At 41.1% G+C, this 15495-nt stretch overlaps 1 protein-coding gene across 10 annotated transcripts in view; it reads left to right on the top strand.

The window, feature by feature from the left end:
- The window catches only part of Hdac9 (histone deacetylase 9), an 822768-nt gene that overhangs the window by 26185 nt on the left and 781088 nt on the right, over nucleotides 1–15495 (top strand). For 3 of the 10 annotated variants that reach the window (XM_029540520.1, XM_029540519.1, XM_029540524.1), the window contains exon 1: nucleotides 10277–10337. The exons of 2 other annotated variants lie outside the window; for them this stretch is intronic. The gene's annotated coding sequence lies outside the window, so the exon portion shown is untranslated. Of the gene's footprint in view, nucleotides 1–10275; nucleotides 10338–15495 lie in introns of those variants that run through there. 5 more of the 10 variants (XM_029540526.1, XM_029540515.1, XM_029540528.1 and 2 more) reach the window with 5 other exon arrangements.

The raw sequence follows: 15495 nt of genomic DNA, 5'->3' as shown, positions 1-15495 counted from the left end.
CCTCCATCTTCTGCACTGTTCTCAACATTACCTTCCACGCTCCTACACAACATTCCAAAGAGCTCTTAACACCAAATGGATCTTCTGGCCCAAAGTTCCAAAGTCCTTCCACAGTCCTCCCCAAAACATGGTCAAGTTGTCCCAGGAATACCCCACTATGCTGGAACCAATTCGTCTTAGTCAGGGTTTCTATTTCTGCACAAACATCATGACCAAGAAGCAAGTTGGGGAGGAAAGGGTTTATTTGGCTTACATTTTCTACATTGCTGTTGATCACCAAAGGAACTCAAGCAGGTCAGAAAGCAGGAGCTGATACAGAAGCCATGGAGGGATGTTCTTTACAGGCTTGCCTCCCCTGGCTTGCTCAGCCTGCTTTCTTATAGAACCCAAGACTACCAGCCCAGAGATGGCACCACCCACAAGGGGACCGCCCCCTTGATCACTAATTGAGAAAATGCCTTACAGCTGAATCTTGTGGAGGCATTTCCCCAACTGAAGCTCCTTTCTCTGTGATAACTCCAGCCTGTGTCAAGTTGACACAAAATTAGCCAGTACACTGTGTGTAAGGATTGGCTTCCATCTTTAGTTCTAAAAACCAAAATGAAACAGCATTGCCACTTAATGTCTGAAGGGCGGGTGCCATGCTGGAAACCCCAGCTCTTCCCTTTGAAACAATACGTTCTTTATATTTTAGAGTCTCCCTTTAGATGCTCATGTGAGACAGTTTATCAGGAAGCTTTGTGTCAACCATTGTGCCGACTTTTACACATTTAATTTTCCACATAGAATTATGTTACCCTTTGTACCCTTTCTTCCTATATCTCAGACCTCTCTAGAAGTTTTTCTTTTTAAAGTTATTACTTGAGAGAATATGAAAACATTCCCCCAGATGATTCGGAAAGTTTGTTTCAAATTTTTCTTCTTGGATTCATGCCATCATCATTAAAGTAAGTGGATAACTTTCAAGGTGAGTGGCTTTAAAAGGCAAAGCAGCTATTTGGATGCTTGCTTTCTTTGTAGAACAAATGGTTTGTCATTTCATAGCAGTAAAAGGAGCTCCAGCTTCACCCTATGCATTGTCTCTGCTTGGCAGAAGTTTATGATCCTGTGGGGGGAAGACATAGGTTCAAAGGAGCAACCCTTGCAGGGAATAAGAACAGTGATGGATTGATCAAAGTGTTAGGAAAATGCAGTGGAAGACATGCTTCCTGCTTCAGGTTCAGAACTCCACTCCGCAGCACAAAGATATAGGATGCATTATGATAACAATGTGAAAGGAGGAAGGTAGTCAAGGCAGGGCCGACTGAATGGGCAGAGGTCCAGAGCTTTGAAGGAGAGTAGGTGACTATGGGCAAGTGGAGTGTTTAAGCCTGGGGAGCCAGCTGGATTCTGACTACAAAGGCTTTGCAAAGTTTGGAGTGAAGAGTTCAGTGTTTATATCATTGGTTGAGCAGCCTTAATAGATTATTAAACAGAAGGTTGTATAGTTCTTGTGAACTTGCTTTTGGTAGCAGCGTGCAGGTGACTTGGAGGGGGGAGAGCCAGGAGCTGAGGGGCTCTGGAGGCTAATATGTGGTCTAGGCAAGTGAAGCATAAGCTGAGGTAGTAGTCACAGAGAGAGCAACAAGTGGATAGATTGGAAGTATACTTAGGAAGTAAGGAGTTAGGTAATAACAGGTTACTGGTCACAACTGGTATAGGGAGGAGAGCCTAGAATTCTCTCCCATCGATGAGGTTTGCATCTGGGTACCTTTCAGGACTGTAAGACTTAGGAGAAACAAGCCCCTGTGGGCATTTACTTGTGTTCTAGGCTGTGTTTGAAATCCTTACTAATTATTGATTGTGACTTCATCTGTTCCCAGAACATCTTCTCTGTTGGATGATGCACTGGGTTCTGAGAATACGGGAGAAAGAATCAGTATGTCCCATGTATCTGTGAAACAGCCTAATGGGAGAGATAGGTATAAATGATGACCCAACTAATTACTTAATTAGTAAGAAAGCAAGAAGGGGAGCTGCCTTGGAGGAAGGCAGCTGGGGAGTTCAGCACACCAGAGTGTCCTGCTGAGTGAGAGGAATTTGGAGGTTACTGGAGAGTACTTGCTTACTGAAGCCCTGGCGACTGGTTTTGCAAAATGACCAGGGAAGGGGGCTGAACATAACACAAGCCTTTCAGGAGGATGGTGGGTGAACATGGGAAGTTAGGAAAGAATGAGAGAGTAATAGAGAGAGAAATGGAATGGGCTTGGACTATTTCAAGCTAGTCAAATAAGGACATGTACTGCTTCCCCAGCTTTAGGACTACCATCCATGTAGGCACCAGCAGCAAGCACAGACACCGTGAAGCTGGGTGGGCACAGATGACTTACCTGTCAGGCTGTGGTGGGTCTGGGCTATGCTGGCTTGTGGGGGCCAGACTGGTTGGACTTTGAGAAATCATGTACATTGGTTGTTAAGGACAGCCACGGACAAAAAAGAAACGGTGCTCTTGTGACTAAGTACACTAAGTTAAAGTAAGCGTTAAAAGCTCACCTCCCCTAGGTTGCTATGATTTCTATCTTCTGTGTCTGTTTGTCTGAGGGCTAGGCATGCCTCTTCGCTAGCCTCTGCTCACTGACTCTACATTGGACTCTTGCAGTCAGCCACAGCCTGAGGGAAGATGGTAGGGTACCATTAGGTTGTGTCAGATGGAGAGGCCCTTGGATACCGTGGTGGGAACATTTTTCTAGTATTTGTAAATTGTTACCAAACTCAAGAAAGAAGTGTTCCTGTCAATGATAAGTGAGACAATTTTATTATTTGTGAATTGGGAGCCATGAGTCTCTTAAATGAGCACAATTTATAATAGGCATACACACAAATGTATGTATTTTACACACACACACACACACACACACACACACACACACACACACACACACAATTTTTTTCTATCAAAGCCAGAGCTAAACATTTGCCAGCACACAGTAGCTATGTGTATGGGATGTCACAAAGCAGGTCATATCTATTCTTCCAAAAAGGATGGTACTTGGGGTTGGTGGGATAGGGTAGAGTATGAGCCTTAGATACTATACCTGTATTTAGAAGACATTTGCAGTTATATGAGTATTGCTTGTTAATTGTCTTTATATATGAATGGATTTATAGTCCTACTGTGAGGAGCCAGTGCTAGGTGAGGTCTTGCAAACGAGTAAGATGCCCCGCCCCCCTTTGCTAAAGGATAAGGAATGATAAGCTTCAGCTGGGCTGGGTTCCTGACCACATAGAGTGAAGTTACCTCGGTGAGCTGTGATTTATGAAATAGGAAGACGGAGTTGAAGGAGAAACTCACCATTTATGAATAAATCATAGAGGTGAGCACTGTGGTGACCAGAGCCAGTTTTCGTGCTAATTGAATCTCTGAAATATTATATTTTTAGCCTGTTTTGTAGGCTGAAATATTTAACAAAAATGAGAGACAATTTAAAGGTGCCTCCTGCGTTTAAATGCCAAGTATTATTTCTTTTGCTTGGCTGTACAGCACGACGCTACATTTCCATGGACACGGATTGAGCTTCCCCAAGATGATCAGAAGTGGGGTATAATTTGAGGTTGACTAAGCTGCATTCGTTGCATGCATGGATAGTTTGAACACAAGGTAAAATGTTATCCAGACTGCTGAAGAAAACAAGTCTTATTTTGGAACATGAATTTTTTTTCAGCATTATAATTTATGACTTTTTCACTTGGGCTCTTGCTTCTAACATACACACATGCATATACACATTCAAACACACACTCACACACAGGCACACACACTCGTACACACATACACACACACAGACACACACAGGAAAAAAATGCATTGAGATTTGCTCATGCTGTTACATTCTGCTTATTTTCCATTATTAGAATTTACAGTCTCTGGTTTTGCTTCGCTGAAAACTATAAGACATAGAGATGTTTTAAATTGGCCCACTACCCTGACATTTCTCATCTTTTCAGACCTGTTTTCTCTAGCTTTCAAACAATCACCCTTAATATTCAGAGACATTCATGTTAGAGTGGGCCTTGTGGTGGACATCAGTAATTCCACCCCTTGAGATGCTGAGGCAGGAGGATCAAAATTTGAGGCCAGAAGGAATACCCTGTTTCAAACAACCAACAAAACAAAAATTTACTTGTAAGGATGAGTATGAGTATGAATAGCAGTAATTAAATGTGCATATGCAACCTCCCTTTTCTGTGTCATTGTAGCTATCATTGTGTGTTTGTGTGTGTGCACCATATGTGTGTGGAGATTAGGGGTTGACAACAATGTCTTTCTTAGTTAGTCATCCCCGTACATTTTGAAACAGCATCTCAGAGTAAACATTGAATTTACTGATTGCCTAGAGCACTGGCCACAATGTCCCCTGAGATCCAGTTTCCACACACCTCTCCAGCAACACACCCGTTTCCCCTTCACATGGATGCTGTGGAGTGAACTCAGGTCCTCAAGCTTGAGTAACATGGACCGACTGAGCTAACTTGATGCCCAGGCTCTGTAACTACCACATTTGAGCCTTATGTCGGGGTTATCTGGCCTTCTGACAGCACCCTGGCAGCCTCATGGTGTTTCAGATTTTTGGCTGAAGATTTGATCCTTCTTTCTATAGACATAGTTTTACAATGAGAATATTTTGTGCCCCACTCAGAGAGCTACTCATTTTGTTTCTTGATTGACTCTTGGTTTCAAGATGCCACTGCTAGTGTAAGCCATGTTTAAGTTTGGAAAAGAGGTAGGGGGCCAGGGTTTTTTATTCTCCCAAAGATTCTTGTCACTTCGGTGACCAATGAGATTTAAGCAGAGCTTGGCTGAAGAAGTTTCTCTAGAAAATGTGTAGTTGGTATTACACAGGACATGCAGTGTCTGGTACAACCTAACCGCCTTTCTCTTTTACCATCAGAGGCAGAAAAGAAGTTAGTAGAGAACCATCCAGCTGAAAGATGATCCCAAAGTCTGCTTAGTCCTAGCCTTTGCATTTCTATAATCAAGTTAAAGTCCTCTCCACCAGAAAGCATCTCCAGGCTCTGTTGACTTCTGTCTAGACTTTATTTTTTGGTTAGTAAGAAAAGATTTGACACAATATTTCTGGACAAAGGACTTCATTCTTCATAGTCAATCTAGATAGATCAGTCCAGAAAAGACAAAACCCCACGATTTGAACAGGAACCGGCATTATCTGCGTGCGTCTCTGTACAAAGCATGGCTGGTGTTCAAAGGCTCCCGTGGAAATGATCAGCAATGAAGAAAGCAGCCTGTCGGTGTGCTTGGTGATGGTATTTACATATGAGTGACTTAAGGTAGTGTAACTGACTCAGTGAGATGGTTTAATGAGGAAAGGCTTCTGTCAAGATGCCCAGCGACCCTGGATTTGATGGCCAGAGTCCGCAGGGTAGGAAGAGAGAATGGGCTTCCATAAACTTTCCATACATGTATCGTGATGTGTATGTACCCAGCCGTAGCCACACACTCTCTCTTCTTTCTCTCAAGTCTTAAGTAAAACTTTCTCTACAATTTAAAATAAAAATTTAAGTTTAAGTATCTCCATCGCTGAGTAGTTTTCTGACTTATATGGGACCATTTATCAAGGTTCTTGTTTTAAATATGTTAATTGCCTTTTATGTAGTCAAAAATGTTAGGAAGGAGTGAAATTCTGATGCTCATGTACTGCTAGAGGCTTATGGGAGTGATCTTTAAAGGATCAAATGTTGTCAGCACAATTAAAAGACAATTATTAAGGTATTTGAAAAATTAAATCCAGGTGTGTGTGTGTGTGTGTGTGTGTGTGTGTGTGTGAGAGAGAGAGAGAGAGAGAGAGAGAGAGAGAATATAGAGAGAGACACACACAGAGAGATATTAATATCTTAATGGTGTTGATCATTGGTGAATCAAATATATTAAATATATTATTTGTATGGACAGTATTTCCTAACAGCTTACTTTGAGGCCAGGCAGCTTGTTGTATCTGCCAGGTGTGTGGACATTATGGCCATTTTACCTCGTCACTAAAACCCTCAGCATCGGTAACAACCATCATTACCACTCTGCACTTGACTGCTGTTCTGGCCTGTTCATGTAGTTTCTGGGACGTATGTGTGACAGCAAACACGGGCAGTCTCATATTGCCTAAGTGGAGTTATCGTATTTTTGATTTAGTTTCTCAACTAGAAGGTTTGATACAGATTTCTATAAAATGTGGTTTATTTCTTACAAGAAAATGTCATCCAAATTGTGAAATTCTGCAAAAGTCTGGTGTGTATGGCTCACTGGTTTCTTGCTGTGAGAAGACTTTTCCTCCACTGGATTCAGTTTGATGGAGACTTTTCTCTTTTGACGTATGTTAATAAAAATTTGATACAGATTGCTTTGTCACCACGGACTGGGTTAGCTCATTTTTAGGTAATGTTCTTAATTTTATTTTATTAAAATTAACTAAAATGCCACCATTTCCCTTTTTGAGACAGTCCCTAGCCTAGGGACTGGCCTTAAACACGTTACATTGCAGAGCATGGCTTTGAATCCTTCTGCCTCCACATTGCCAGTATTTGGGTTCACAAACTGAGCTAAGTTTTCACCTCCTTAAGTAAATACCTACTAGAAAAAATTTCCAGATGGGAAACTCTTACGAATAAACTAGAAAGTCGTGTTTTATGTTTCGGATAAGGGTAAGCTGAGAAATGTTCTTCAACTCTCAGTTGCTTAAAGGATGGATAGTAACTGATGGAAGTTGCTGTGCACCCCCTTTGTATCTTGAATTGTGTGACTGGAGAGGACTGCGATTGTTGTTCGGTCTTGTAATTTATGCTGCCTTGTCATAGCACCATTCTTTCAAAGTTTTAATTCATTCTACATCAGTCCTACTTTGATTTTAGTCCAAATGTGAATTAAATAGAATAATAAAAAAATTACATAAAAATCAGCTCTCCATAATTCTGGGCACGTTTCATAGCCCAGCTCCCTTTCATAAAATTCAGCTCTATATTTCATAGTGATTGACTCACAGGAGCAAGATCTGTGACTTTTCTCTTGCTACATGACCTTGGGGAAAATTGGCTTAAATGTATGAAAGGATATTTCAGGCATTGACTCAGACTAAATAAATGTGCTAAATTTGATACAGTGAGTGGGAAATTTTTTCTCACCACATGGAACCACTAATGAGCTTGGGAAGTAAACATAGTTAAGTAGGCATAGTTGCTTTTTTGTTACAATCCTTCTGAATTGGCCAGTTAGCATGAATAACATTTCAAGAACTTCACGTTTTGTAGGTTTAAGACTGACCAAAAAAAAGCCAAACCAAACCACAGTAAAATAAACTGTTTTCTGGTTAGAGGGATATAGGAGATTGGCTTGCCTTCTTACCCCCTCCCCAAAGTAATGTGTACCAGCTCTAATCCCAGGTATTATGACCTCATTTAAAATAGAAAGGATGTCTGCAGATATAATCAGAGTAAGATGAGGTCCTATTGTAGTAGGACATGTCGTCAGTCCGGTATGCCTGATACCCTTGAAAGACAAGAAGGCAGAGGGACTGACATGTAAGGGGAGACAGCCACGTAAGCAGAGAGGTCAGAGCTGTGCTGCTGCGTGGTTAGGGATGCTGATGTCCACAGCCACCATCGCGAGCTGGGAGAAGCGAGGGAGAATTCTACTCAGAATCTCAAAGGAAGCACGGCCTTGTGGGCACCATCGTGCCAGATTTCTTGCTGCTAAAGTTTGGGGAAGATAAGTGGCTGTGGATATTAGCCACCCGGTGTGTGGTCCCTTGCTATGGCAGCCCCAGGCAGCGAATTCAGGAGTAAGCATGGGCAGTGCCGGACAGCTGCCACCACATCTGAAAAGCTGAAGGGATTTTTCTCTATGTTCTTACAGTTTTTTGTCTTCTGGGAACTGGACTGTGTGTCCTCCTTCACCATTTAATGTGGCAACAAAATAATCTCTCTGGTTCTTACTCACTTCCTTTGCATGGCCGTGAAGGGGGTGTCCGGGACTGTTTCGAGGGGTCAGAATATTGAACCTTTATGACACTTCTCCTGAGTCAGACCTGGGCATCTGTGCTTCACATTTGCTCTTTCCTTTGCCGCTCACTCACAAGAAGCTGTGTGAGGGATGTGTCGCCATCCCAATCTCACAAATAAGAAATGCCAAATAAGGGAATCCTCTGTGACTTCTCAGGTTTTCTTGCTTTGTTGCTTCCAAGACTTTGAGGCTGACAAATAGGTCAGGAACACTATTAGTCCTTATGCTTCTATGATGGGAAGGCCACAGGTTCTAAACTTACATGGGTAGGATGGCTAGTGCCAGACTGACATAGATGGTGATGCCACTGTTTCTTTAGTGTTAAGACAGCCCACACTTTCATTAAGAATTATCTTCATGGGACTGGAGAGACGGCCTAGCAGTTAAGAGCACTCGCTGTTCATCCACCACCACGAAGGTTGATTCACAACCACTTGTAATTCTAGTGCCAGGGTGTCCTCTTCAGGCCTATGTTCAGCCACCTGTCTGTGTGGGGCGAACATAAACTTGCACAGCTCCACATGTATACACACAAATTAAAAAAAAAAATTAAAATCTCTTTTCAGTTATACTTGAACCTGTTAATTGTAAAACACATTGTAAGTAAACTGTATTTTCTAGCTTGCCTGACAATTTTGTTTTGGGAGCTCCTGGGTTTGAAGCGATGTAATAGAGAAGTCCAATGCTTTAGCTAACATTATTGACGTTCACTGTGTGACAGTCACAGCATTATTTAAAGCAAAGTGAAATGGGTAAAATTAGGATTTGTTGTCTTGATGACCAAAGCTTGATAAAACGAGGAGGTCAGATTTACTAGCCTTCAAGTCTCCACCCCTTTTTTGCCTCATGAGGCAATTTTTGTATATTTCTGTACTTCAGCAATATGGAGCCATTTGTCAGGCAAACTGACCAACTTGAAGCCTCTGAGTTGATGCTTCAAGGAGAACAGTGACAGACAGGTCAGAGGAGGGATCCAGCTGTGACCATGGGACGATGATCTTGGTATCCGTAATCACTGTAATTAGTGAGTAGACAAAAAGCAATTTTTTTTAAAAAACTTTTGTGAAACTTTTTGGTTGGTTACTCTCTAATTCAAGAACATAGTAACACACGTGACACTGGGTCTTTACCATGAACCTTTTAGTAAGTGTAAGTTAAAAAATTATAGGAGGAAAGGTGATGTGTCTTAATCATAATGCTGATAAATCCATTCCATGTTGTTTACGCAAAACAGGTAGTTACTATGTCATGCCATCAAACATTCTTAGAAAAATTAACAGCATTGCTGTGGAATCTAAGAGACAAAATCAATCTGGCCAACTACTGTCTGTTGATTAAGTGGGCTTATGAAAGGCTGGCTGTTTACCTTGGTGGATGGTGGCTGCCATGAAAATGTTTGTCATGGCACAGTAAACAGACAGGATACGGGTTTCTTGCTACCCGACCTTGCCCTCAGTTAAATTTGTCTTCTGTAGTCTAACCAGAGAACTGTCAGTCTTCTGAAGAACTGGGCAGAAAGGTGATGGAAACAGGAAGAGAGTCTGAGGAGCTTAGCCAGAACCAGAGGGACTTAGTGTGAAAACACACTGGACAGTGGGTAGATGCTGGAAAGTCTGACAGTGTAATATGGAAGTTCCCAATATACCTGTCATGGTAGAGTGAAATATTAGCCAAACGGGGAGTGTGTCAGTATTTCTGTCACAGCCCTGCTCCAAATTAACATGGCTGGAAAGTGGTGCTTTGTGGTCATCCTTTCTTCACCCGTCAAAGATGTGGGCTTTTATGTTCCTTCTTGTTTCTCTCAAATTCCCTTTCTGCTCATAAAACCATAGGCATCACATGGAACCTCATCCAAGTGTCTGTAATCTTGGTGATGCCCTTGGTGATGGCTGATCTTGGTTGTTAGTACGTTGAGGAGAAGGGGCCTCAACTGTGGAATTGTCCTTATCATATTGGCTTGTGAGCATGTCTTCGGGAGCATGTTCCTGATTTCTAATTGATGTGGGAGGGCCCAGTCCTCAGTGAGCAATGGCATTGCTGGGCAGGTGGGATTATGCTGTGGGAGGAAGGATGAGCTGGTAAGCACTGTCCCTCTGTGGCCTCTGCTTCAGTTCCTGCCTCCTGGTTCTTATCCTGGAGTTCATTGATAATGGACTACAATGTAGAAGTATAAGCAACATCAACAACAACAACAATTTCCTTCCTTCCCCAGGTTGGCTTTGGTCAGTGTTTTATTACAGCAACCAAATGCAAATTAGGGCATCATATTCGTCGGTGATGGATATTTTCAAAGGTAGTAAGTATATACAAAGTTGGAAATGTGGGTTATATCACAATTTTTATCTCATAACCAGTGTCTAGTGGATATATGTACGGATAAGGGCAATGATAATAGTAATTACTATTGATTAAACATTTTTATTATCAGATAATTCACAAGCTACATCACAGCAAAATTTTGCCTTGGAACATTTGGGACAAAGACTGGAGACTTACCGTTTATCGTAAGAGGAGGGAGGGTTGGCTAGCTTTCAGTATGTTAAATATCCTGCTATGTGTAGAACACACCCTAGAAAAGAGTTATGTGGCCCCAACAGTACTGGAGTTGAGAGTCCCATCTTCATAGGTCCTCTCAATACGTTTATTTGCCCTCAGAGAACGTTGCGTAGCTGAGCTTCTGAGATATTAAGTAAATTCTTCACTGTTACGATTTCACTAGAGGCAGAGGCTCTATAAACCATTTCCTCATAAACTAAAGGACAGTCCCCAAGCCCAGACCTTTTCTGTCAGGATATATTAGTTTCTTCATTGTTCAGATAAGGAGATTTTCTATCTTTTACCAGAAGTTCGTAGTAGTGTGTTTGGATGGGGGTAGGCAGTGGGGAGGAAATGAGGGATTTGGAGATTTTCAAAAAGTTGAGGTATTATGCTTAAATGTAATATTTTTGGCAAAAATCTGTAGTCATAAGCAGTGTGGGTGAAATACAAAGTTATATATTTAGACTTCAGTGTCGCTCATGCATATGCATTGTTTTTAGATTAAGAATGAGAGCTTTTAGGTTTTGCTTCTCTTTGTAGCTTTCAAAAGCAATTTGATTTGCTCTTCTCTTGGGCATGTCAGTGATTTGTAGAGCTTCCTGCTTGTTGAGAAATTGGAGGCTCCTCGTGGGTCCGCGAAGATGAGAGTTGGCTTTTACGCTGGTAGTGAGGTGGGACCGGAGAGTTTTGAATGTGAAGTACAACAGAAGATAGAGACATTAGTGACGAAGGGCAAATTGCACTTTGGGGAGAAAGGTGTGGCAAGCCCAATAGGGAACCTGTTTTATTTACATCTCTGGCCACAGATTTCTCTCAACTTTGGAATAAGGCCTGGGAGATAAATGTGTTTACTGGAGTGCTAGTGCCAGGCTGGGGGGTGGGGTGGGAGGAGTTTATTTAAATGCTTTCACTTGAAACTTAACAATTTGTGAATGAAAAGTATAGTTTAGGGACATTGACAAGTCTCTTTCCTTTATAATGTTAATGCTTTTTCATTGAAGCCACTTTTTAAAGTCGTGTATTTTGGAACTCATACACTGAAAAAGAAGAAGGAACTAGCTGCCCTGTGCAGGCTTTTGGACTCTCCAGGTCTCACCTGTGCAGAACTGGCCTTTCTGGAGATTTGAGATTGCAGCTTTGGTTTTGCCTAATGACAAGCACCTAAAGAAGAGGCTGCTTCTTCCATAATTTACCTGGCGGGGCCTCTGTCATTTCATAGACTTAATGAAGAGAGAAAGGAATATAGTGAATATAACTAAGGCAAAAAGTGATTATGAAGATGTGCACTATACCATTCAAGTGATCTATGAGGAGTTGAAAACATTCTTTAATTAGCACTGGGAGACAGCATTTCCAGGTTTCCAGGGAGCAGTACACAGAGATGTGCTCAGAGGGGCAGTCAAGTTAACCAAAGGAACAGGTACCAGCGTCTCACTGCTAATCTTCAAGGCGTTATGAACATCTAGGTCTAAGCCTTACTGTTTGATAGCATCACTGTTTATAGTTTATGTTATTTTTACAGGTATTTACTGACCTTTGTGATCTATGTCAAAGGTAAAAATTGCACTACAGAAAGAATTGTAGGAAACTTTAAAAAACCAAGAGTTCACAAAGAAAAGATGAAACGATCTTAACAAAAGTAGAATTTTCTATATTATATTAGCCTCTGATTTCAATTGGAGTTGCTATTTTCATTTTAGCCTTTTTTTGAAGTGTAGCTCTTTTTTTTTCTGTTTCTTCAACATGCCAGTTCCCCAGAAGCCAACTTCAAGGGCTACGATTTCATCAGAATTTAAATATGTTATAGCAATTACAGCATTGAAAAGCCCCAATAGCATTCAATCATAATATTTTATTTAAGGTAGAGATAAGTTAATTCACTTTCACTTGCAGTTAAAAGACTCTTCTAGAATTTACTTTTTAGACATGGTACATAACATTTGCCAGCAGAGTAGACTCTGGCTGTCAGGTGACGAGCCACATGTATTCCGGTGAAGGCAGTGTGCTTGTGGTAGAGAACAGGATGGAATGCAAAAGAACTGACACTGGATACTTGCTGCATTCCAGGCTTAGCTCTTGGGGATACTAAGCTAGTAAATGTTGCAATATGTTTGGATCCCTAGATGATACTGTTTTTACCTTGAATAATAAAGAGAAAAACAAACAGTAACAATGTTGCAATATATTTGGGTCCTTAGATGATACTGTTTACACTTTTCACATCTTGACTAATAAAGAAAGAAACACCAGCACAGCTACCACGACCATCACCACCACCACAACTACCCATAAACAAAAACCTCGCTACCTTTTGCCCTGCCAACTAGCCAGTGTTCTCTTAATACATTCTAACCTATGGCTAGTATGGGCTCAAGAAGTTCACCTCCTGTCTTGGTTTTTGTAGGCCTGCAATCTCAGCTGTTCGGGGGCTGCTGATCCCTTAAATGAGTCGGAGCAGAACAGGAAGACCCTGTTTAGAAAAATAAAAAACAAGAAAACAAAAAACCCCAACAAAACCAAACAAGACCAGGAAGAGGAACAGGAAGGAGAAGAAATGGGGAAGCAAGAGAACAGTATAGCTATTTGCTGATTTTAAACACAAAAATTTAAAGATTTGTATTCAACTTGACATATTCACAAAGATTATTTTTGCTAGCTAGTTGACCCACTCTTACCACTGCTTTGAACATTTTTCCTAATGATTCCAAAGATGTGAAAATGAACGATTTTGGTACAGTGAGTGATTATGTTCCAATACATAGCCTAATACCTAATTACTTTGTAAGGTGATTCCAAACTTCAGTACAAATTTAAAATAGAATCTGGTAGATATTTAATTTTGATTTTGTATCATTGCTTGGCACTGCAAGAGGATGCAACATCTTCTATTTAAATCCATCATATCCAAGATGGCAGAGGGACATTTATCAATGCAAGTCTAGAATCCTAATTATAATATTTTCTACCTAATAACTTCATTTTGTATATTTTAAGTCTAAATAAGTATGCAACCCCCTAATTTAAAAAATAGGCTGCACTCAAAAGTTCACTGGGAACAGAGTTGTTTGTGGAGTTTGAACATTTTCCATAGTAACAGTGTTAGGTTTCCAGGCCAACCCACAAAAGCCTATTTAAGCCATATTGTATAATTTCTGCTCTAAAAGCATCATGGGGCCCACACAACATATATCCTGATAATTCTACTGGGAAAATGCTTCTAGAGTTTACCCTGCAATAGACAAGATTTTGATTGTAAGTTGAACTGACACTTTGAGATCATCCTTCTATTTGGAAGTGAGGATGACAATATTTTACTTCTAAGATGCCCCTTGTGCATCACAGGATCTGGGTGAAGATGGCAATAGGGTGAAGGCTCTGACGGTAGACAGGGTTTCTCCAAGTGTAGATATTAGAGCTACCATGCAAGCAAAATGATGCACAACCTGGTAAGTTTATTCTCTCCTCCAAGACATCTAGAAGAGGTAGTTCAACAGGATTAACTAACTGTTCAGTGACCTTGGCTTTGTGTTCTATTGGGCTCTTTGAAATTTTTGTGATATCATTGTTATAAAAGTTATAAATAGCCACAAATACAGCCTTATATAAGAATTTTTAAAAGATTATAGAGTTGGGGGGGTTCATTAGGAACTAATTCTCCAGATGCAGATTTTCCTTTATATATGTTGGAAATAACTCATTCACAGTTTGCCTGGAATAAATCATTGGCCACGTAGTCAGATTTTGGGAAGGGTACAGTCGGAGGGTGGTAGTGTTTTGAGGATGAGTTTTTAAGAAGGCATATTTTTTTCCCCAATTTTTATTAGGTATTTACTTCATTTACATTTTAAATGCTATCCCCAAAGTCTCCTATACCCTCCCCCACCCCCTGCTCACCTACCCACCCACTCCCACTTCTTGACCCTGGTGTTCCCCTGTACTGGGGCATATAAAGTTTGCAAGACCAAGGGCCTTCTCTTCCCAATGATGGCTGACTAGGCCATCTCCTGCTACATATGCAGCTAGAGACACGAGCTTTGGGGGTACTGATTAGTTCATATTGTTGTTCCTCATATAGGGTTGCAGCCCCCTACAACTCCTTGGGTACTTTCTCTAGCTCCTCCATTGGGGGCCCTGTGTTCCATCCGATAGCTGACTGTGAGAATCCACTTCTGTGTTTGCCAGGCACTGGCATAGCCTCATGTGAGACAGCTATATCAGGGTCCTTTCAGCAAAATCTTTGTATACAATATTGTCTGCGTTTGGTGGTTGATTATGGGATGGACCCCTGGGTGAGGCAGTTTTTGGATGGTCCATCCTTTCGTCTCAGCTCCAAACTTTGTCTCTGTAACCCCTTCCCTGGGAAGGAAGGCATATTTTATCTTCTGTAAGATGATGACCACAGATGATGACCACCTTCCTTGATTGTGGTTAGAGGCAATTACAGTTCTATTGACTAAGCAGAAGGTAGGCTATCTGGTGACTGTTGTCCAAGCCTTTCACCTTCTTGTCACCATGGAGTGATGGCCTGGGACTGAGGCATGGTGGTACTCATCTGCTTTTATCTTAGTTTTTCTGCAGCTCTGTGGACTTTAAATCTCAAATAATTTTTCCTTTCAGAAATCTAGCCTATAAAATAATGAGAACTATTCAGAGATTATCTGGAGCCATACCTTATTACAAGGAGTGCCATATTTTAGAAACAGAGGGTGCAACAGTGGCCTTTCAGCAGACAAGCAGGCTATGGTTTCTTAGTAATTCCATGTGAAAATCTGTGGGCCTGGTGAAGCTATGAGGTAGGCAGGGATGGTATACATGGCCAAATCTTTTGATAGTGTGACTCTAGGAATATATATATATATAGATAGATAGATGAATAGATAGATAGATACATGGTCAAATCTTTTGATAGTGTG

This window comes from Mus pahari, chromosome 7 (assembly GCF_900095145.1).
Source record: "Mus pahari chromosome 7, PAHARI_EIJ_v1.1, whole genome shotgun sequence".
In the NCBI taxonomy this organism is placed as follows: domain Eukaryota; kingdom Metazoa; phylum Chordata; class Mammalia; order Rodentia; family Muridae; genus Mus; species Mus pahari.
The sequence above is the reverse complement of the archived record's forward strand: the minus strand, read 5'-3'. Positions and strand labels throughout refer to the sequence as shown.